The 24,756-nt window shown below is 33.6% G+C and overlaps 1 long non-coding RNA gene across 1 annotated transcript; it reads left to right on the top strand.

Annotated features, from left to right (window-relative positions):
• Positions 1-1,014: 1,014 nt before the first annotated feature.
• Positions 1,015-10,784, top strand: LOC147566394 (uncharacterized). Its single transcript, XR_015230452.1, has 2 exons — positions 1,015-2,427; positions 8,383-10,784. It is a non-coding gene; the product is annotated as an uncharacterized LOC147566394 (long non-coding RNA).
• Positions 10,785-24,756: the final 13,972 nt, after the last annotated feature.

Below are 24,756 nucleotides of genomic sequence, written 5' to 3'. Positions count from 1 at the left end.
GTTTTACAGAAGAAAGTTTTACACAATTTCTATCTTGACACAAAAAAATTAAAGATAAAGAGAGTCACTGTGCATTGAGAAATGCTTTGGTTGAGCATTTGTGGGCAAGACGGGGTGATGCTATGTCTTAGAAAAATGATTAAATTTTAAGAGACGATATGGTCTCATTTATTATCTAATCTTGTATTTTGTTAAGTATTTTATTTGTATTAATAAAATTTTAATTAGGGTAATCTATAATTATATAATTAATTAAATAATATTATTAGTTTATTAGAATACAAAATAATATGACATAAGTGTCAATTTATAAAACATATTAAGGAATCAAATATAAATTTTATGGGAACCAAGGACCAAAAATATATCATGTCACATCAACTCTATATTATAGAGTTTCAAATATGACGCTTCTTTATTCAGAATTCTGTATATTATAGAGTAATAGAGTTTCCATTGGTCTTAACAAAAAAAAAAAAAAGAGTTTCCATTGGAGCTTGGAAAACTCTATGTATAGAGCTTGGAAATCTAAGTGCCTTATGAAAAACTTAAATTTCTAGAAGGCATAATCTTGCTAAAAATTTCCCAAATGAAAAATTAAATGGTAATGGTAGGGGAAGAAAGTTATTTGATTGATTTTAGAGAGAAAAATAATTTGGGGAATATGACGAAGAAAGAGAAATAATTTGGGGAAGATGAAGGGAAAAGAGAAACAATTTTTGTTGATGTGAATTAATGAAAATAAGGGTATTTCTGGGAAATCCGAAAGGAGGTTAACAGTCAAATGGACGGTAATGGTCAAAGGGGGCCGTCTGGGTATTTTCGATAAAGCAGGGGGCTACCAGGAGACTAGTCATAAAATAGGGGGCATTTGGAAAATAACCTCTCATTAATTGCATTTAATTTTGAATTAGGTGAAAATAATCAATAATGACGTTGGCTTCTAACCATATATCTTCCAGGTTGTTATCTTTTCCAAACTATATAATCTCATCTACAGTTCCTCTGATTCTCATCACAGAAACAAGAAAGTGAAATATTTAAGAATTCATGATGGTTGAGAAACTAGAGGTTGAGATTGAGGTGAATTCTTCAGCTGATCAATTCTATGCCTTATATAAGGATGATGTGAAGCAACTTTCAAAGCATATACCTCATTTTTACCATAACAGTCTCCAAATTCTAGAAGGAGATGGAGTTGGTGTTGGTACAGTCAAGCTGTGGCATTACAAAGTTGGTAAGTCACTGTAAATATTTTGCAGTTAGCTTAAAACTGTGAGGACCCCTGGTGATGGGTCTGAAATAAAAATATATAATGGATTTAAAGTCAAAACTTAATAAAAAGAAAGTGAGTAATAAGTTCATTTTTTAAATCTCCGACTTTTTCTCATCCAAATAAACAATAAATGCATCATTTATATAGTAATTGTTTAGTGAAGATGTTGAAATGCATTTTTTTAGACAAGACAAATTAAGTTGTATGAAATATAACAGTAAACTAGTTGGGATTATTTACGTTTTGCTTAATCTTGTAAGATAACGGTGTCAGAGGCGGAACTATGTGAAGACTAATCTAGACTATAGTGTGGGTTAGATTCACATATGGTGGACCAAGATTTTGTCATGTAAGAGAGATAGGCCGGTTGGTTGATGTTGTGACTTGCACTCCCAAGGTACGGGGTTCAACTCACTCAAAAGCATGAATTAACTCTCTCTTTTTTTGCAGCTGAGGTTTTGGGAAGAATAATTGTTGTTTGCCCCCATTTATAACGAAATCTTGGTTTGCCCTTAATTCGTAACCAACTATTATTTTGGCACTTAATTGTGTCCAGAATTTGTGTTTGACCCTCATTTATTTTGCGCTTATTCTGTAGTATTTTAGAAAAAAAATATTGAGAATTCGACTATGATATACGTACGTTAGTCGTTACAAGACATTGATGCATCATGAAGATGCAATAAGCACGATAGCCGCCTAATTTAAACCAAGAATGAAAGAGGCATAAAGCCCAACAATAAAGAGACCTAAAGCCTTACAAAATATTACATTATTTATAGCTTAAATTACATAAGATAAATTTTGATGGCAAACTGTTTCCACCGAGACTCGATCCCACGACTTCATGGGCTTAAGAGGGGCGTCCAACCACTGCACCAAAGGCCGGTGGACTTAATTTTTTTTGTTGTTCTTGCATTTTTTATTTTCTTTATCTCTCTTTCACTTCATCTTTCTCTCTTCGTCTTTCTTCACTTTCCTCTTTTCATTTCATCTCTTTCTCATAATCTTTTCTCTTTACAGAGGGTTGGCTTAGTATGTTGCAATATTTATTTCTTACTTGGCAAGATAAAAGAATTTATGTCCTATTTTTTTTTTTGCTTGCTTCGAATGTAACCTTCTTTGTCTACCCAAACAAACTTTTGTTGAAAGTCTATATAATAAAACAGGTGGATGGATGCTGACTGGGACAAACCCCTGGATAAATCCAGCCGTCCGTCCCACATCACCATCGATCCCAACAGTTGGATTGAGTATAATCAATTAGGTTGGCAACCGGACGCCTGTAACAAACGAATCGGTATACCTTCTCAGTCCACCGGACATACCTTCTCATTTCCGATCCTCTATAATTTATGGGTAGTATACTACTGATGGGATTCACCAAATTGAATTCTCAAACTTCCAACTTTCCCTAAAACGTATTACTAATGGAATTCACCATTACTGTCTTCATTATCACCATTGTTTAATTGCTGCTTCACTATTTTCTCCTTCTTCTTCCACATTCAGTTTGGTGAGGAATGAATTCACTGTATGTTAAAAAGCGAGTAAGAAATCCAAATTCATTTTCTCATCTTTTCTTCTCTTATCTATTGGTAAATTTCAATCTCATAATCCTTTGACCATGATGATGAAGCGTGTGAAGAACTCATTTTCCAGGGGTCGTAATTCTTCTGTCTTTTATGTTTTATTTGTTGTGTTCTTTTGCTTTGGAAGTAGATGTTGTCTTTCAGTTGTTTGATAAAATGTCAAAAAGGAACTTGGGTTTATTATCTATTACTTGTTATGAAATATGGGTCAGTGACTGTTCTTTTTAAGGAATTTGGAAGTAGATGTTGTCTCTCAGTTGTTTGGTAAATGGTAAGCAAGCTTTTTCTTAATTTCCTATACAGAATATGTTCCTTATCGTTGCGCATTCGTAAAAGTGTTGCATATATATATATATATATATATATATATATATATATATATATATATATATATATATATAATCAAAAGAACACAAAAAAGTGAAAGGCGCACAGAGCATTTTGTGTATAACGGGATTTCATAGATTTCACGTCCAACTGTTCCAACAGTTCACGTCCAACTGTTCCAACAGTTCACGTCCAACTGTTCCAACAGTTCACGTCCAGGGTATCTCCTGCAATTACTGGTTTGCGGAAGCTCACTTTGTCGATTCTTGCAAAAAAGAAGTTTTCGCAAGACCCACTTACTTCCGGTTGCAGCATCACCAAGCCTTCAACTTGGTAGGAGTGTTGGATTGAATGGTAATTATCTCATATATGGCTTTACATGTGATCCAAGTACTAATCGCTCTTGAGGCTTTTGAAGAGCTAAACTTTTGGTGGAAGGCAAAGTAAGATTTGAGTGATATTGAATTAGTAAATACTAATGGAATTCTTCTTCATCTATTCGTCTCCTCAGAAACTTCTTTTTGCTCCATAGATGTTGCAAGGTAGAGAGTAGACTATGTCGAGTAATCTTCATGAAGAATTCGAAACGCTGGAATCATGATTTCAAGCTTATCAAAGAAGATAAATATAAACGGAATCGACAAATAAGCTAACGATGAAAGGCTCATCAAAGAAGATTCTGGTATTTTCTTTCTTCTGTTTTACACTTTTACACTATTCCTTCATTATCGCCCCATTTCTCACTTGCTCTATGTGGTTTTCATGGCATGAGGTGGTTCCTCACCGAGGTTTGTGTGATAGTGCCTCATGGTGGTGATGACAATTTTTATAGAAGGTATAATTTTTATTTTCTGATCTGCCATTTTAATATGGGTATTGTATTTCTGTTTGCATTTAGCTGGTGGAATCAGGGTTTTTGAGAAACATAATTTCCCATTCAATGACAACCAGAGCTTCACAAGTTGTTTTTAGAGGATTAGAACTTGTAAATCAGAAATTTTTGCGACCGCGTTTGATAAAATGCCTCAACTAGAAGATGGGAAACAAAAATATGTTTGAAGGGAAGAGAATTAATGGTAGTAGTATTAGTCAGATGCTTTATTCATACTTGATTGCTTTATTCATACTTGAATTCCATCTGAGTTTGTATGCCGAAAATTATTAATAGCTCCATTCATACTTGATTTCTTCAAAAACATAGAACCAAGCGAGATAGGGCAGCTAAAATTCTCATACGTTTGCCATGTAAGTCGCATTCTCTTTCATTTTGTGAGTTATCTCATAATGATGTCTATTTTTCAGTCTTCGTCAAAATACTTAAAAGAAATTTTTGTTGGTAAACTGAAGATGTCTAAATTCGGATTAATTGGAAATTGTATTAATTTAGTTTTTATATGTAGACCATGATTCTTAAATTATGGAATCATTTTACATGGACGTTTCGCTCATTATTATAACTTGTTGCTGGTATAAGTGGACTACTTGAAGGTTATTTACCACTTTCAATAGATTCACTACCACATGCTGAAGATTATTTACGTGATACGTTAAATATATTTTCTTTGATCTTGCAAGTATACCGCTTCGAGCGTCTACATTCCCTATAGATGGAATTAGACCTAAGATTGCAGAATCCGTCAAAAAATGCAGGTTTCAGAACCAAACCTTTCTTCATAATTTTTTCAACACCCCTTTATCTACTATGTAATAGTTTTATAATGAGCTTTGAGATGCCATGGACAAAGTATGTTTCAGAAGAAAAAACTTGTTATTGTCATTTATCTCCAGCTCAAAGTCTTAAAAAATTGAGTTATATTTCATAATCAAAATGCATCTTTCTTCTCTCTAATGTTGGTGAATTTGCAGGTTGACATCTTATTCGAGCGAATCTGGTAGACAGACTGATGGTAACTTATGGGCACCAAAGTACCTGCCAGAAAAGCCGTCTGCAGTCATTTGTTCCTAATTTTTTAATTCGTAGACGATAAAATTGTTGTCTCACTCTCAATATAAAATGCAATACAGTTGAACATATTGGAATCATGTACTGTTAATCGAGGTGATAGGCTTGACCGTTACATCGATGAAGAAAATCGCATTACGTGGGATTTATGCAACAGGAATCCCTATCAATATCGACACAACGAACTACCACAGGAAACTAACATTGGAATTGCACAAAAGAGATCACGCATACCACCTGATGATGGGAATTTCTCAGGCTCTTTTTCTCTGCACGGTCAGGGTCGTGCTGGGCCAGTGGGTGGAGATTCTTGGGTTTCTTGAAGTCTCGGGACAAACCCTGTAACTATTGCATTGCTGGAAAATCTACCTATAGTGACAGTTGCAATTATCTGCATCAATGGTTTCAAAGTGATAGGTTCACGATGTTAACCTAGCTCACTGACCATAAGAAGGTATTCAGTTTGTCAGTTATTCCATTTTCATGGTTGTTTGATCTACATTTGTGCGCAATATGTAAATTGTCCAAACAAGATCTTTTTTCTCCGTAGTACTTCGATGGACAATGACTATATCAAGGTCGATAAAGTATAAATAAGAAATTTCTAGGAATATAAACAAAGACCATAGTTATAAACTGAACAAGCGTTTTATGACAGATTGACAGGTCATCCAGGGGATTGCTTTTCCAAATTCCAGTGGAGTCTGACAAAATATTCATTATCCATACACTGGTGTGGTCAATCTGGGAGGTGACGTTGGCTGCATGATTAATGAAGGATCATGGTTTGTTTTGCAATTCTAAATTTTGTCAAGGTAACTTGTTCATTCTTTGATGTGTCCAAATTTCGTCGAAACCTTTGGATTCGAAGTTCACCTAATTATTTGTTTGACCCAATTTTCTCTTGCTCCATTGTTGTCATTGTGAAAATGTTGCAGACTTGCAGGCATGGAACACTTGCTTAACATAGATCACAGTCTTAGTGGGTTTACATGACAAGTTTATGAGCTTTTGAAATTTTGAGCGTATATATTAAACAAAAAAGTATGTATAGAGCCGTAGAGTACCTGTTGGGACAAAAAATATTGTATAAATGAGTTTATCATCTTTTTGTCGTTGATAGAGTTGCATTTAAGAGAGGAACCTCTCAAATGAGATTTATTTTCCTCTATGTTTTGGTTTGCAGGTTTATTTACAAATTTCTTGATATTGGGAAGAAGCAGCTATTTGCATAGTGGCGATTCTTCTATGAATATACTAAACTAATTATACACCTTATAGTCAAGTTTATTATAGTTGTAAATACACTCCCCACTGTTGTGGATGTACATTTATGCATTGTCTAATGATCTTTTCTCCTTTTTTTTTTTTTGTTTTTAACTTACATTGATGCCTTATCTATTACATTGGTATTACTCTATTACAATAACGCCGGTGTTTAATGAAATTTTTATGCAATTTGTATTTGTTCTTTTCATTTATTTAGTTTTAGTTAGGTTGTGTTTGTTTTTTTTTTTTTGTGTCTGAATCTGAATTGGCTGAATCTGAATTGGCTTATCTGAAATGGTTGAATCTGAATTTGGCTGAATCATTTACTAAGTCAGATGTTTGTTTTCCAGATCTGAATAATTAAGTCTGAATAAGAAAATTGACTTTTATACCCCTGGGTTATATAATTAACCAAAAAATTAGGGTTTTTTGTTTATTGACTGAACAAAAAGAGAGGACTAGGGTTTCATTTTCTCTCCCCTTCAAAAATGAAAAACTCTTCCTCTCCTTCTCTCTCTAACCTAGCCGCCGGTGCTAAACTGACCGGATATCTCTCTCTCTCTCTCTTATGAAGCTGCTTACCTCTCTCTTTTATGAAGCTGCCAGATCTCTCTCTCTCTCTCATTCTCTAACAGAAGATTTGTAATCTACCTTAGCCAGATCTCTCTCTCTAACCGACCCTCTTCAGATCTCTCTCTAACAGAAGGTGTACCTACCCTCTTCAGATCTCTCTTTACCCGAAAGATGGGAAAGTTAAACCAGTCGGTAAGACAATGAGAAAAGACGGTACCCCAGTTATCATCTCCGGCAACCTCACTGGTAAACTCCCAATATGTTTCGAGACCAAACCCTTGGTTGCTGCATTATTTGCACTAACCCTAGTTATGGCAATCTGGAATTTCCAACCTTATTACGACAACCTCTTCTCCACCCCTCGCCGCTGCTCTGTTCCTTCATCAGTTCAAAAAATCACAACCACCGCCACCGCCACTTTACCAGAAGAAAAGAAATTCTCAACAAAACCCACTGACCCAAACAAACGCACATTCACCAGATATGGAAACGCAGCTTCTCTGTTCGTTCAAATGGGTGCTTACAGAGGAGGACAAAATACTTTCGCCATTATTGGTCTAGCTTCAAAACCCATTCATGTTTTTGGTCGTCCTTGGTATAAATGTGAGTGGATCTCTAACAATAATTCATCTTCAATTAGATCAAAAGCCATTAAAATGCTTCCAGATTGGGGTTATGGTAGAGTTTATACTGTTTTTGGTCGTCCTTGGTATAAATGACCTCTGATCAATCAATGTGTGTTGTTGCTGTGTTGGTGTTGATTGTTTTGGTTTGTGGTGGTGGTTGTGCCGGTGGTTGTGTTAGAGGTGGCGGTGTTGCTGGTGGTGTTACAGTGATGTTGGTGTTGCCAGTGGTATTCCTGTGGTGGTGGTGGTGGAGGTGGTTCCAGACTTCCGGTGGTATTGTACAGTGGTGTAATTTTGAAAATGAAACGAGATTTTTCTAAATCAGAGGGGCAGAATTGTCTTTTGACGAATTTCAGAAAATGGTCTTGGGTTTCAGACTTGTTTTGAAGTCTGAAATTTGTGGCTTTCTTTTCAGCCCATTCAGACCTCAGCCAAATTCAGTTATTTTTTCAGATTTCTTAATATTGGAAAACAAACATCTGAAATCTGAATTGAATCTCAATTCAGATTTCAGATCTGAAAAAAGAAAAAAACAAACAGCACCTTAGTCTGATTCAGATTGTTGAGATCAAAATCTTTGTAGATTTTTGTTTTTTAATTCTTACTCTACGCACCTAATGGGTCATATCTTGGCTGGCCCACTCAACAATCTATATAATGAAACAAGTGTATTTTTCATGTTCACCTATTATATATATTCAAACGCGTTCAGTGTTTCAAAATAGTTCCGTGCCGGAGGCACGGGCCATAACCTAGTATTTATATATTTGAGGAAGAAAATCATTTGAAAAAATTAAAATTAAAACTAAATCAGACATGGGAGACTAAATCAGACATGAGAGAAAAAAAACAAAAAATTTAGTGGAGAGAAAATGAGAGCGAAATCAGGAAAAAGAGAGAGAAATTATGGTGGTGGTCAGTGGTGGTTATATATTGGATAAATTACAAACATGTTAATTTTTTTGGGTGAAAATGGAGTCGGAACCATTAAGTCAATTGGTGTTTTTTTTTTGTTGAAGAAGTCAATTGGTGTTAAATCAGGTTAACAAAGTCTACATTCCCTCAGCCGAAGTGGATGCCCCTAAGTTATCCACCTTAGATAATTAATGCCAAATTTGGTAACTGTATGCCTTGGGCTTTTGTTAAACATACAAAATACAAATAAACGAAATATAAACCCATACAAATTTTTGATGAAAGGCCCAAATTTTGGCCCAAATACAAAACAAAAACCCAACCGGGATTATTAACCCACCCAAAACCCAATAATCAACTAATATCTCAAATCAAACCCAAATACACATCCCTATGCTCAATCCGGACCCAACTCGTATCTCTAAGACCTAATAGTTTCTTCTAATCCCTCTTTTGCCCTCCTATATATATCCAACAACTCTCTCCCTCTATAAGAAACATAAACTTTCTCTCTCCTTAATATCTCTCTTTCACAAACTAAATATTTTTCTCTCTCCATAATCTGTTTCACTTTCTCTCTCTACCTAACACAAACCCAAACCCTCTTTTCTCTCTCGAATCTCACCGACCATCATCTTCTTCAATCATCATCTTCATCTCTCTACAGTCATCATCTTCTTCAATCATCATCTTCATCTCTCTACAGTCATCATCTTCTTCAATCATCATCTTCATCTCTCTACTGTCATCATTCTTCAACCCTTTTCATTACCTCATTCTTTCTCTAAATTTTTTTTCCAGATTTCTCGCTCTACATAAATCTAAACCCTCTTCAAGAACATTCATTATCTTCCTTTATTTTCAATCATCTTCATTCATCATCTTCAATCATCGTCTTCAGTCATCATCTTTTTCATTTGAGCGACCTTCATCATCTTCTTCGTTTGAGCAACCTTCATCATCTTTTATCTTCAATCATCATCTTCTTTAATGGAGGTTAAAAAAACTTCAAATCTGGTTTTAGGATGTTTTCATGGTGTTTTCATAGTTTTGTAGAGAGTTAAATATATAGATTTGTAGATCTACTTATTTGAAGCACCATTGGTGAGGTTGTTCTTGGTTTTAGGGTATTTTCATTGTTGTTCCGTACAGATTTGTTAATATTAGCAACCACTTCTCGTTTTATAAGCAACACTTTACAGTTTGTCTAAACATTTTACGGGATGTGTTAACACTATTCTGTACAGTTATGTTAACAGTAGCAACTGGTTCTCGTTTTGTTAAAAAGACTTTACAATTTGTATTAACATTTTAAAGGATGTGTGAACATTTTGAAAAATGTTCACCAGAATGCATTTTAAGCAGTGCCCAAACATTTGTTAAATTGCAAAGCAGAATTCAATTTAAAATACCTACACTTCTTCGCTGATGAGAGAACTTTTGATTTTGAAACGGACATACTCCGTCGTTGTGTAACATTTCTGAATATATTCTGAAATGGATGAAGATTAGGTAACTTGCATGCTACATTATACATAATGCTCGAGGAACAATTTCTGCAATTCTTAAACATTCTTGAAAATGTTCCAACATTATCAATAATTCTCTAACATTATTCGAATTTTTTGAGAAACAATTGTTGTTATTACCTTGCACCCCTAAACATTATTTACAATGCTATAACACTGTCAATAATGCGAGATCATTTTGCAAATTGTGTACCAAAAAAAACTGATGTCATTGGTTTCCATAACTATACACAGAACCCTAAGAATAATGTGGACAACATTTTCCACAATCAATAATGAGAGGACATTTCAAAAATCTGATGCCACTGTTTTCTCCAAATTTTAACTTTTTTCACAGAACATTATGTAATTTCGTATGCATTCCTAAACATTATGCAAAATGTTTAGGAATGCATCTTACCTTGGTCTGTGATTCAGTCACTTTTAATATTTTTTGCGTTTTTTACTAGGCCCTGCAGTTGTTGTCTCTTCACTAGCCTTCTTTCTAGAGCTAGCTCTTTGTACAACCTATTGTCTTGCTGCTGCTGCTTCTCTTTTTTAAATGTTTTGCACAAAATGTTTCTACATAACCCAAAATGTCAAAAACATATCAATTTTTACTCATTAATAACCACAAAATCCATCATCACCCCACTAAATGTTAAAACATAAACCAAATTGTCTGCCACATTGACCAATAACATCACTGTAATAATCAAGTAAAACTTCCAAAAATCATAAACAAAGTACATTCAGCAAACAAAAACTGGACTACAAAAGCTTCCAAATTGTCCCTTGCTACCTTGTGAACTGCTTTCAAATTACATTTGTAATTTAAAGAATTTTTCTTCTTTTGCTCCCTTGACTCTGTACGTTGAGCCTCCACCATCTGCTCTTTCGATTTGGATGTTGCCGATCGATGCTTCAAACACACAGTAATAGATATGTTAGATCATTCAGCAAAATGTTCCAACACGACTACGAATGCTACAACACTGTAAGCTGATGCCAATGGTTTTCAGAACTTTTCACAAAACCCTAAGAATAAGAGTAGGAATAAACGAAGCAACATTTTACAGAATGACAACACACTAGCAGTTATGGCAAAACATTATACGAAATGCGAGACCACAGACAATACTGAGAGGACAAACTCCAAAATGTCTCGAAATTATGTAAAATGCTTTGAAATATTTATAGAATATCATACCTTTGTCTGTGATGATGTCACATTCATCATTTTCTTGCCTTTTTTACTAGGCCCAGCGGTGGTTGGCTCTTCACTATCTTTTATATGTTTTTTGCACAAATTGAAATGTTTGTAAGATACCCCCCATGTTTGAAACAAACCAAAAATGTTTCTACACAACCCAAAATGTTACATCATATCAAGTTTCATGGGTAAAAGCCACCAAATGCATCAACACCCAACCAAATTCTTTTAAGAAAAACAAAATCTCTCCAATATTTACCAAAAACAGAACCCAAAATGTCTCAACATAACCCTAATTTCTTTAACAGAACCCAGAATTCTAAAACAAACCATTCATTTCATCAACAAAGACAAACAACCAAAAATCGAAAACAAAGTACTAAATGTCTCCACAGAAACCTAATTTGCTGATCACAAACCAAAATGTAACAACAAACCCATAATTTCATCAACAAACCTAACCTAAAAACTTGATGAAGAACCATAAACACCAAAATTACCTTCTGTGAAGATGCATGATTCCGAAATCAAAAACAAAATTCATAAATGTTTTATCACAAACCAAAATGTTTTCAACAATCACGAAGAACAACAACTTAAGAGCAAGTTAAACCCCAAAAATCAGAATCAAAGTACTAAAAGGTGTGAAACGAAATCCTAGTTTTTTTTAAAACAACCCAAAATGTCAAAACAAACTCATAATTACACCACCAAAAACCCTAAAACTTGACCATGATCAGAGATAGGAAGAAGATTTTGAGGAAGAACATAGTCGTACCTATGTGTTAAAGCATTCATCGAAATGTTCGAACACTACTCAACCCAAAATTTTACATCACATCAAGTTTCAGGGGGTAAAAAACCACAAAATGCATCAACACCCAACCAAATTCTTTTAAGAAAAACAAAATCTCTCCAATATTTACCAAGAACAGAACCCAAAATGTCTCAACATAACCCTAATTTCTTTAACACAACCTAGAATTTTAAAACAAACCATTCATTTCATCTACAAAGACAAACACCAAAAAATCGAAAGCAAAGTACTAAATGTCTCCACAGAAATCTAATTTTTTAATCACAACACAAAATGTTACAACAAACCTAACCTAAAAACTTGATGAAGAACCATAAACCCGAAAATTACCATCTGTGAAGATGCATGCTTCCGAAATCAAAAACAAAATCCATAAATGTTTTATCACAAACCAAAATGTGGAAAACAATCACGAAGAACAACAACTTAAGAGCAAGTTAAACCCCAAAAATCAAGATCAAAGTACTAAATGTGTGAAACAAAACCCTAATTTTTTTGAAAATAACACAAAATTTTACAACAAACCCATAATTTCATCAGCAAACCTAACCTAAAAACTTGATGAAGAACCATAAACCCCAAAATTACCTTCTGTGAAGATGCATGCTTCCGAAATCAAAAACAAAATCCATAAATGTTTTATCACAAACCAAAATATCGACAACAATCACGAAGAACAACAACTTAAGAGCAATTTAAACCCCAAAAATCAAGATCAAAGTACTAAATGTGTGAAACGAAACCCTAATTTTTTGAAAATAACACAAAATGTTACAACAAACCCATAATTTCATCAGCAAACCTAACCTACAAACTTGATGAAGAACCATAAACCCCAAAATTACCTTCTGTGAAGATGCATGCTTCCGAAATCAAAAACAAAATCCATAAATGTTTTATCACAAACCAAAATGTGGACAACAATCACGAAGAACAACAACTTAAGAGCAAGTTAAACCCCAAAAATCAAGATCAAAGTACTAAATGTGTGAAAGGAAACCCTAATTTTTTGAAAATAACACGAAATGTTACAACAAACCCATAATTTCATCAGCAAACCTAACCTAAAAACTTGATGAAGAACCATAAACCCCAAAATTACCTTCTGTGAAGATGCATGCTTCCGAAATAAAAAACAAAATCCATAAATGTTTTATCACAAACCAAAATATCGACAACAATCATGAAGAACAACAACTTAAGAGCAAGTTAAACCACAAAAATCAAGATCAAAGTACTAAATGTGTGAAACGAAACCCTAATTTTTTGAAAATAACACAAAATGTTACAACAAACCCATAATTTCATCATCAAACCTAACCTAAAAACTTGATGAAGAACCATAAACCCCAAAATTACCTTCTGTGAAGATTCATGCTTCCGAAATCAAAAACAAAATCCATAAATGTTTTATCACAAATCAAAATGTGGAAAATAATCACGAAGAACAACAACTTAAGAGCAAGTTAACCCCCAAAAATCAAGATCAAAGTACTAAATGTGTGAAACAAAACCCTAATTTTTTGAAAATAACACAAAATGTTACAACAAACCCATAATTTCATCAGCAAACCTAACCTAAAAACTTGATAAAGAACCATAAACCCCAAAATTACCCTCTGTGAAGATGCATGCTTCCGAAATCAAAAACAAAATCCATAAATGTTTTATCACAAACCAAAATATCGACAACAATCACGAAGAACAACAACTTAAGAGCAATTTAAACCCCAAAAATCTAGATCAAAGTACTAAATGTGTGAAACGAAACCCTAATTTTTTGAAAATAACACGAAATGTTACAACAAACCCATAATTTCATCAGCAAACCTAACCTAAAAACTTGATGAAGAACCATAAACCCCAAAATTACCTTCTGTGAAGATGCATGCTTCCGAAATAAAAAACAAAATCCATAAATGTTTTATCACAAACCAAAATATCGACAACAATCATGAAGAACAACAACTTAAGAGCAAGTTAAACCACAAAAATCAAGATCAAAGTACTAAATGTGTGAAACGAAACCCTAATTTTTTGAAAATAACACAAAATTTTACAACAAACCCATAATTTCATCAGCAAACCAAACCTAAAAACTTGATAAAAAACCATAATCCCCAAAATTACCTTCTGGGAAGATGCATGCTTCCGAAATCAAAAACAAAATCCATAAATGTTTTATCACAAACCAAAATATCGACAACAATCACGAAGAACAACAACTTAAGAGCAAGTTAAACCCCAAAAATCAAGATCAAAGTACTAAATGTGTGAAACGAATCCCTAATTTTTTGAAAATAAAACAAAATGTTACAACAAACCCATAATTTCATCAGCAAACCTAACCTAAAAACTTGATGAATAACCATAAACCCCAAAATTACCTTCTGTGAAGATGCATGCTTCCGAAATCAAAAACAAAATCCATAAATGTTTTATCACAAACCAAAATGTGGACAACAATCACGAAGAACAACAACTTAAGAGCAAGTTAAACCCCAAAAATCAAGATCAAAGTACTAAATGTGTGAAACAAAAACCTAATTTTTTGAAAATAACACAAAATGTTACAACAAACCCATAATTTCATCAGCAAACCCAACCTACAAACTTGATGAAGAACCATAAACCCGAAAATTACCTTCTGTGAAGATGCATGCTTCCGAAATCAAAAACAAAATCCATAAATGTTTTATCACAAACCAAAATATCGACAACAATCACGAAGAACAACAACTTAAGAGCAAGTTAAACCACAAAAATCAAGATCAAAGTACTAAATGTGTGAAACGAAACCCTAATTTATTTGAAAATAACACAAAATTTTACAACAAACCCATAATTTCATCAGCAAACCTAACCTAAAAACTTGATAAAGAACCATAAACCCCAAAATTACCTTCTGTGAAGATGCATGCTTCCGAAATCAAAAACAAAATTGATAAATGTTTTATCACAAACCAAAATATCGACAACAATCACGAAGAACAACAACTTAAGAGCAATTTAAACCCCAAAAATCAAGATCAAAGTACTAAATGTGTGAAACGAAACCCTAATTTTTTGAAAATAACACAAAATGTTACAACAAACCCATAATTTCATCTGCAAACCTAACCTAAAAACTTGATGAAGAACCATAAACCCCAAAATTACCTTCTGTGAAGATGCATGCTTCCGAAATCAAAAACAAAATCCATAAATGTTTTATCACAAACCAAAATGTGGAAAACAATCACGAAGAACAACAACTTAAGAGCAAGTTAAACCCCAAAAATCAAGATCAAAGTACTAAATGTGTGAAACAAAACCCTAATTTTTTGAAAATAACACAAAATGTTACAACAAACCCATAATTTCATCAGCAAACCTAACCTAAAAACTTGATAAAGAACCATAAACCCCAAAATTACCTTCTGTGAAGATGCATGCTTCCGAAATCAAAAACAAAATCTATAAATGTTTTATCACAAACCAAAATATCGACAACAATCACGAAGAACAACAACTTAAGAGCAATTTAAACCCCAAAAATCAAGATCAAAGTACTAAATGTGTGAAACGAAACCCTAATTTTTTGAAAATAACACAAAATGTTACAACAAACCCATAATTTCATCAGCAAACCTAACCTAAAAACTTGATGAAGAACCATAAACCCCAAAATTACCTTCTGTGAAGATGCATGCTTCCGAAATAAAAAACAAAATCCATAAATGTTTTATCACAAACCAAAATATCGACAACAATCATGAAGAACAACAACTTAAGAGCAAGTTAAACCACAAAAATCAAGATCAAAGTACTAAATGTGTGAAACGAAACCCTAATTTTTTGAAAATAACACAAAATGTTACAACAAACCCATAATTTCATCATCAAACCTAACCTAAAAACTTGATGAAGAACCATAAACCCCAAAATTACCTTCTGTGAAGATTCATGCTTCCGAAATCAAAAACAAAATCCATAAATGTTTTATCACAAATCAAAATGTGGAAAATAATCACGAAGAACAACAACTTAAGAGCAAGTTAACCCCCAAAAATCAAGATCAAAGTACTAAATGTGTGAAACAAAACCCTAATTTTTTGAAAATAACACAAAATGTTACAACAAACCCATAATTTCATCAGCAAACCTAACCTAAAAACTTGATAAAGAACCATAAACCCCAAAATTACCCTCTGTGAAGATGCATGCTTCCGAAATCAAAAACAAAATCCATAAATGTTTTATCACAAACCAAAATATCGACAACAATCACGAAGAACAACAACTTAAGAGCAATTTAAACCCCAAAAATCTAGATCAAAGTACTAAATGTGTGAAACGAAACCCTAATTTTTTGAAAATAACACGAAATGTTACAACAAACCCATAATTTCATCAGCAAACCTAACCTAAAAACTTGATGAAGAACCATAAACCCCAAAATTACCTTCTGTGAAGATGCATGCTTCCGAAATAAAAAACAAAATCCATAAATGTTTTATCACAAACCAAAATATCGACAACAATCATGAAGAACAACAACTTAAGAGCAAGTTAAACCACAAAAATCAAGATCAAAGTACTAAATGTGTGAAACGAAACCCTAATTTTTTGAAAATAACACAAAATTTTACAACAAACCCATAATTTCATCAGCAAACCAAACCTAAAAACTTGATAAAAAACCATAATCCCCAAAATTACCTTCTGGGAAGATGCATGCTTCCGAAATCAAAAACAAAATCCATAAATGTTTTATCACAAACCAAAATATCGACAACAATCACGAAGAACAACAACTTAAGAGCAAGTTAAACCCCAAAAATCAAGATCAAAGTACTAAATGTGTGAAACGAATCCCTAATTTTTTGAAAATAAAACAAAATGTTACAACAAACCCATAATTTCATCAGCAAACCTAACCTAAAAACTTGATGAATAACCATAAACCCCAAAATTACCTTCTGTGAAGATGCATGCTTCCGAAATCAAAAACAAAATCCATAAATGTTTTATCACAAACCAAAATGTGGACAACAATCACGAAGAACAACAACTTAAGAGCAAGTTAAACCCCAAAAATCAAGATCAAAGTACTAAATGTGTGAAACAAAAACCTAATTTTTTGAAAATAACACAAAATGTTACAACAAACCCATAATTTCATCAGCAAACCCAACCTACAAACTTGATGAAGAACCATAAACCCGAAAATTACCTTCTGTGAAGATGCATGCTTCCGAAATCAAAAACAAAATCCATAAATGTTTTATCACAAACCAAAATATCGACAACAATCACGAAGAACAACAACTTAAGAGCAAGTTAAACCACAAAAATCAAGATCAAAGTACTAAATGTGTGAAACGAAACCCTAATTTATTTGAAAATAACACAAAATTTTACAACAAACCCATAATTTCATCAGCAAACCTAACCTAAAAACTTGATAAAGAACCATAAACCCCAAAATTACCTTCTGTGAAGATGCATGCTTCCGAAATCAAAAACAAAATTGATAAATGTTTTATCACAAACCAAAATATCGACAACAATCACGAAGAACAACAACTTAAGAGCAATTTAAACCCCAAAAATCAAGATCAAAGTACTAAATGTGTGAAACGAAACCCTAATTTTTTGAAAATAACACAAAATGTTACAACAAACCCATAATTTCATCTGCAAACCTAACCTAAAAACTTGATGAAGAACCATAAACCCCAAAATTACCTTCTGTGAAGATGCATGCTTCCGAAATCAAAAACAAAATCCATAAATGTTTTATCACAAACCAAAATGTGGAAAACAATCACGAAGAACAACAACTTAAGAGCAAGTTAAACCCCAAAAATCAAGATCAAAGTACTAAATGTGTGAAACAAAACCCTAATTTTTTGAAAATAACACAAAATGTTACAACAAACCCATAATTTCATCAGCAAACCTCACCTAAAAACTTGATAAAGAACCATAAACCCCAAAATTACCTTCTGTGAAGATGCATGCTTCCGAAATCAAAAACAAAATCTATAAATGTTTTATCACAAACCAAAATATCGACAACAATCACGAAGAACAACAACTTAAGAGCAATTTAAACCCCAAAAATCAAGATCAAAGTACTAAATGTGTGAAACGAAACCCTAATTTTTTGAAAATAACACAAAATGTTACAACAAACCCATAATTTCATCTGCAAACCTAACCTAAAAACTTGATGAAGAACCATAAACCCCAAAATTACCTTCTGTGAAGATTCATGCTTCCGAAATCAAAAACAAATTCCATAAATGTTTTATCACAAATCAAAATGTGGAAAATAATCACGAAGAACAACAACTTAAGAGCAAGTTAAACCCCAAAAATCAAGATCAAAGTACTAAATGTGTGAAACAAAACCCTAATTTTTTGAAAATAACACAAAATGTTACAACAAACCCATAATTTCATCAGCAAACCTAACCTAAAAACTTGATAAAGAACCATAAACCCCAAAATTACCTTCTGTGAAGATGCATGCTTCTGAAATCAAAAACAAAATCCATAAATGTTTATCACAAACCAAAATATCGACAACAATCACGAAGAACAACAACTTAAGAGCAAGTTAAACCCCCAAAATCAAGATCAAAGTACTAAATGTGTGAAACGAAACCCTAATTTTTTGAAAATAAAACAAAATGTTACAACAAACCCATAATTTCATCAGCAAACCTAACCTAAAAACTTGATGAAGAACCATAAACCCCAAAATTACCTTCTGTGAAGATGCATGCTTCCGAAATCAAAAACAAAACCATAAATGTTTTATCACAAACGAAAATGTGGACAACAATCACGAAGAACAACAACTTAAGAGCAAGTTAAACCCCAAAAATCAAGATCAAAGTACTAAATGTGTGAAACAAAAACCTAATTTTTTGAAAATAACACAAAATGTTACAACAAACCCATAATTTCATCAGCAAACCTAACCTACAAACTTGATGAAGAACCATAAACCCGAAAATTACCTTCTGTGAAGATGCATGCTTCCGAAATCAAAAACAAAATCCATAAATGTTTTATCACAAACCAAAATATCGACAACAATCACGAAGAACAACAACTTAAGAGCAAGTTAAACCACAAAAATCTAGATCAAAGTACTAAATGTGTGAAACGAAACCCTAATTTTTTGAAAATAATACAAAATTTTACAACAAACCCATAATTTCATCAGCAAACCTAACCTAAAAACTTGATCAAGAACCAGAAACGCCAAAATTACCTTCTGTGAAGATGCATGCTTCCGAAATCAAAAACAAAATCTATAAATGTTTTATCACAAACCAAAATATCGACAACAATCACTAAGAACAACAACTTAAGAGCAATTTAAACCCCAAAAATCAAGATCAAAGTACTAAATTTGTGAAACGAAACCCTAATTTTTTGAAAATAACAAAAAATGTTACAACAAACCCATAATTTCATCTGCAAACCTAACCTAAAAACTTGATGAAGAACCATAAACCCCAAAATTACCTTCTGTGAAGATGCATGCTTCCGAAATTAAAAACAAAATCCATAAATGTTTTATCACAAACCAAAATGTGCAAAACAATCACGAAGAACAACAACTTAAGAGCAAGTTAAACCCCAAAAATCAAGATCAAAGTACTAAATGTGTGAAACAAAACCCTAATTTTTTGAAAATAACACAAAATGTTACAACAAACCCATAATTTCATCAGCAAACCTAACCTACAAACTTGATGAAGAACCATAAACCCGAAAATTACCTTCTGTGAAGATGCATGCTTCCGAAATCAAAAACAAAATCTATAAATGTTTTATCACAAACCAAAATGTTGACAACAATCACGAAGAACAACAACTTAAGAGCAAGTTAAACCACAAAAATCAAGATCAAAGTACTAAATGTGTGAAACGAAACCCTAATTTTTTGAAAATAACACAAAATTTTACAACGAACCCATAATTTCATCAGCAAACCTAACCTAAAAACTTGATAAAGAACCATACTTCTGCGAAGATGCATGCTTCCGAAATCAAAAACAAAATCCATAAATGTTTTATCACAAACCAAAATATCAACAACAATCACGAAGAACGACAACTTAAGAGCAAGTTAAACCCCAAAAATCAAGATCAAAGCACTAAATGTGTGAAACGAAACCCTAATTTTTTAAAAATAACCCAAAATGTTAAAACAAACTCATCATTTCACCGCCAAAAACCCTAAAACTTGACCAAGAACAGAGATAGGAAGAAGATTTTGACGAAGAACAAAGTCTCACCTGTGTGTTAAACGCTGACGAACAGAAATAGTGTTTAGGGTTTGATGATTATCGAAGCAGAGAGAGAACAACCGTATAAGCAGAGAGAGTAGAACCGTAGGTTTTGAAGTTGCTTTTGAAGTTTTAATATAGAGAGAGTAGCCGGAAATGCTTCGGTTAAGAGGGTAAACTCCGGAAATCGTTTCGTTTGAGCGAGAAAGAGAGAGAGAGATAGAGACGCCCAAAATCGTTTGGTTTCAAGAGAGAGCGTTTTTTAGTGTTTTAGTGTTTAATCAATTTAGAGAGAGAGCATTTTGAGTTGAGAAGAATGTTTAATCAAATCAGAATAGAGAGAAATAGAGAGAGAGAGAGATAGAGAGAGAGAGAGAGAAAGAGAGAAAGAAAGAAAGAGAGAGAGAGGGAGAGAGAGATAGAGGGTAAGGCATGTGGGTGCTGACACATTGGCAGGCTTTTGGGTTAGATTGGGCGGGAAATGGGTGAGGGACATGAGTGGTATGTATTTGTTTTGAGGGGATAGATAGGTAACATCACTTTTTGGGTGTTTTTTTTTTTGAGATATTATTCCCTATTGGGTTGGATTTGGCATTTGGGCTCCTTTTTGGGCCTTAGATTTATCCTCTCATATAAACATAAGTCGGTGTTTTGGCGAAATTTAGTTAATGCTTTTTATTTTTCTTCTTCCTTCGTCTTCCCCTCACACTACCAGCAACTTCGGCAACTTCTGCGGCACCTCTAACACTAACTTCGGTGACCATTGATTCTTCCCCTCTCTCTCTCTCTTCCCTCTTTTCTCTCTACCCTCTCTTTCCCTCTCTTCTCACTCTCTTCTATGATTCCGGAGAAGAAGATACCTCTTCGCTGGAACCCTCTACTGGTTCTATCAAACGAAGGATTTCGGCAAAGAGATCATTTCCTTTGCCGGAACTTAGAGAGAGAGAGGGTAAAAGACGAGGAGAGAAGAGAGAGAGAGAGAAAAGAGAGACAGAAGATGATGAAGTTGTCGGACGTCGCCGACCATTTCCAACCGGCTACTTGTAAGGTGTGTTTGGTGAAATGTTTTGGGGGTTCCACCTTTTACTCCGTAAGCTTTTTTTGTTTCCCCAAAATATCGACCTAAACATATGAAGAACAAAGACTGTGGCACATATGTATTATGTGTCCTCCCACATCGCACTAACATCGCACTAATCTTTTTTATATTTAGAAATTATCTTTGCAAGTAACTTTGGTTTTCACTACTCTCATCAAAAAAAAAAAAAACTTTGGTTTTCACTAGGGTTCGCCTGGTCATTTGGGCCACCAAATTTTGGGGCTTTGTTAACTTTTTTATAATTGAAGGGTGTCTATAAGAGAAGATCATCCAACTAAAGCCCATAATGAAACTAAACGAATAGTAGGCAACGTACATGAGGGCCCACCTTTTATATTGGGGTCGAAGTATGGATTACACATGGATTACGACTTTTGGCCCATAATTATGACTTTTAGTAAATTTTGGCCATCACATTAATCTATCAATTAAATTTGACCTTTGGCTTTCAATGAAGTTAATTGTTCCCCAAAAAAAAATTAAATTAAATTAAATTAAATTAAATTTGACCTCAAATTATATTTCCATCAACTAACTTTAACTCTCAATTTTCAACAAAAAAAAAAAAAGAAAACTTAACTCTCGAATTTTCGATTTTTTTTTTTACCTTTTTCAACCAAAGTAGTTTGTTCTTTATTCTTTCTTTTTTACCCTAAACCATCTCTCCCTCACTCACTTGGTCGCTCACCCTCTCTCTCTTTCTCTCTCTCTTAACTGGGGCTTCTCCTTGAAGATCTTAACGTGTCTTTCGAGCCAACTGTGTCTTTTGACTCTTTTACTTTCATATGTTACAATGTATTGCTAGCGGGATACAAATTCTCCTCTCCATATTTCAAGGGAAAACCTCGAGAAATTGTATAGTTTTGAGTCAAATTAATGAAAGATCATGTTTTGGACAAAAATTATAACGCATGATATTGATAATTGGGGTAACATTATATATAGATAAATTGTAGCAACCTATATATGTCAACCGAAAAAATCTTGTTAATGAAAACACGAACTTTCAAATACAATTGACCCACATAATTAGTATCATTAATTAAATTTTTGAAAGACTTCTTAGTATATACATAAAAATATTGCACCCAAGTTTAATAAAAATAATTTAGATATTTACAATTTCTTAGTACAATATACGTACAGAGAGGTATATATACAAGAAATTAGGTCGAATTTCTTGTTTGTCATGGTTGAAAAAGTACATATGGATACTTTTTAAGCTCCGGTCTCATAAGAAAACTCGTGGATCTTTATGTGAACTTATGTAGTGTAAATCTTACATAATGTGTGAGGTTGTGTAAATCTTATTATGTGCAAACCCATGCAGACTAAAACACATAGTTGAAGTCTAAACATTTGATTAATCCTTCATGACAAAAAAAAAATGTATACCTACACATACAATTATACAAAGTATAGTGCTACATTTGCTTAATTTTCGTTGCCTCAAAATAGTTAGAGTCGACCTTGGTTTTCACACACTATCAACCTATCTTGGAATTTAGAAACCCTTGGGACAACATAAATTTCTTACTTGTTGTTGAAAAAAGATTATGATATGCAGCTGGGAAAACTGAATATGCTAAGGAGAAGATGACAGTGGTGAACGATGAGAAGAGGGTGATCACTCACAGCTTCTTTGAAGGAGATCCCATGAAATTCTTCAAGGTTTTCTACGTCACGCTCATTGTTACTCCTAAGGTCGATGGAAATGGTTGCTTGGCCAAATGGACTATAGAATATATTGAAGTATATTGAAGAAAAGGAAGATATCTAGAAGATATCTCCCCAAGATAGAAAGAAATACATAATATAGCAATTGTAATTTTAATTGTTTCCTCTTTGTAATATTTTCTTATTTATTATTTCTCTACAAACCCTATTGTAATCTCTATAAATATGTATCCCATTCAATCAATGAAAGCACCTTTGTTAGTTATATTTCTTGTGTCTCTATCAATTTAACATGGTATTAGAGCCAAATTAATATTTCCGGGATTTTTTGTTGGTAATAATTACTTCGTTACTTCGGTTTTATTCTTCCAAGGAGCTCTACGGATTCTTATTATCGTTATATTTTGATCATCCCAACTCCATCTTCAAAGGTCAGTTTTCATAAAAATTCAATTTTTTTCGAATTTTTTTGTTATTTTTTTGCTAATTTTTAGGTTAGAATTAATAATTCTGTTCCAATTCTAGGTTAGAATTGTTTCTGTTCCGATTTAAGGTTAAAACTAGTTCTGTTTCGTTCTGGGTTTTCTTCACAAAACCAGAACAGACATAATCCGGTTCCATATAAATCCGAAATAGAGAAAACCTAATATATTAGGATACCAGAACCAAATTAAACCTGGATTTTTTTTTCAATACCAGAGGATATCTTAAATCCGGAACAACATCTATTCAGTTCCAGATCGGAACCAAAACTTATTTTTGGTTCCCGACTTCATCTTCTCCGGCGATCAAACTCTAGAGTTTGAATCTCCTGTCGGAAATCTGCCCGTGTCGGAAACACCACCACACCTGGACCATCTTCTCCTCGGAAAATAACCACGACCACTTAGGGTCGTCCACCAAATCCATTACAAATTTGGCCGAAAGCGGCAGTTCCAGAGAGCTTTCTCTCTCTACGAATTCTCCATATTTACTTACTGTTGGTGGACGAAATCAATCGATTTCAACTACTCCCTCTTCGATTGATAGTTCCCCCTTGTTAATTACACCAAACCGATCATATTTGAAGAAACCCTAATTTGATAAACCCTCTGCCTGAACTCTAATTTTGGTCGGCGACGGCGCTTCAAACAGGAACCCTAAATTTGGTTGGGAAAATCGACTGACCCTACCCGGTTGCTTTGACCCGTGACCCTACCCGGTTGTCTTGACCCGTAACCCTACCCGGTAGCCTTAACCCGTGAACGACAAAGTCTACCCACTTTGACCGAAACAGTCTTCTGACTTTGACTGACCAATTTTTATTTGTGACAGCACCTCACTACGATCTTTTGTGACGGTTTTTTTTTCCCACAGTACATAAACTGTTTGGCTTATTTGTGACAGCATCTACTGTCATATTAACTTCCCAACACTTCTGTTAAGTTGTGACATTCTGGGCTGTCCCTTTTATTTCCTAACACTTCTGTTTGGACTATTTGAGACAGCACCTACTTCCTTTTTCTTTCCGACACTTCTGTTAGTTGTGCAAATTCTGAACCGTCCCTTATATATTATTATGACGTTGATTTTAAAATAGATTATTTTCTTCAATTCTTTACAGAACA

The sequence above is a fragment of the Eschscholzia californica genome, unplaced genomic scaffold (assembly GCF_041429995.1).
Source record: "Eschscholzia californica isolate CP2 unplaced genomic scaffold, dmEscCali1.0.p SCAF_1, whole genome shotgun sequence".
Taxonomy (NCBI): Eukaryota; Viridiplantae; Streptophyta; class Magnoliopsida; order Ranunculales; family Papaveraceae; genus Eschscholzia; species Eschscholzia californica.
The sequence above is the reverse complement of the archived record's forward strand: the minus strand, read 5'-3'. Positions and strand labels throughout refer to the sequence as shown.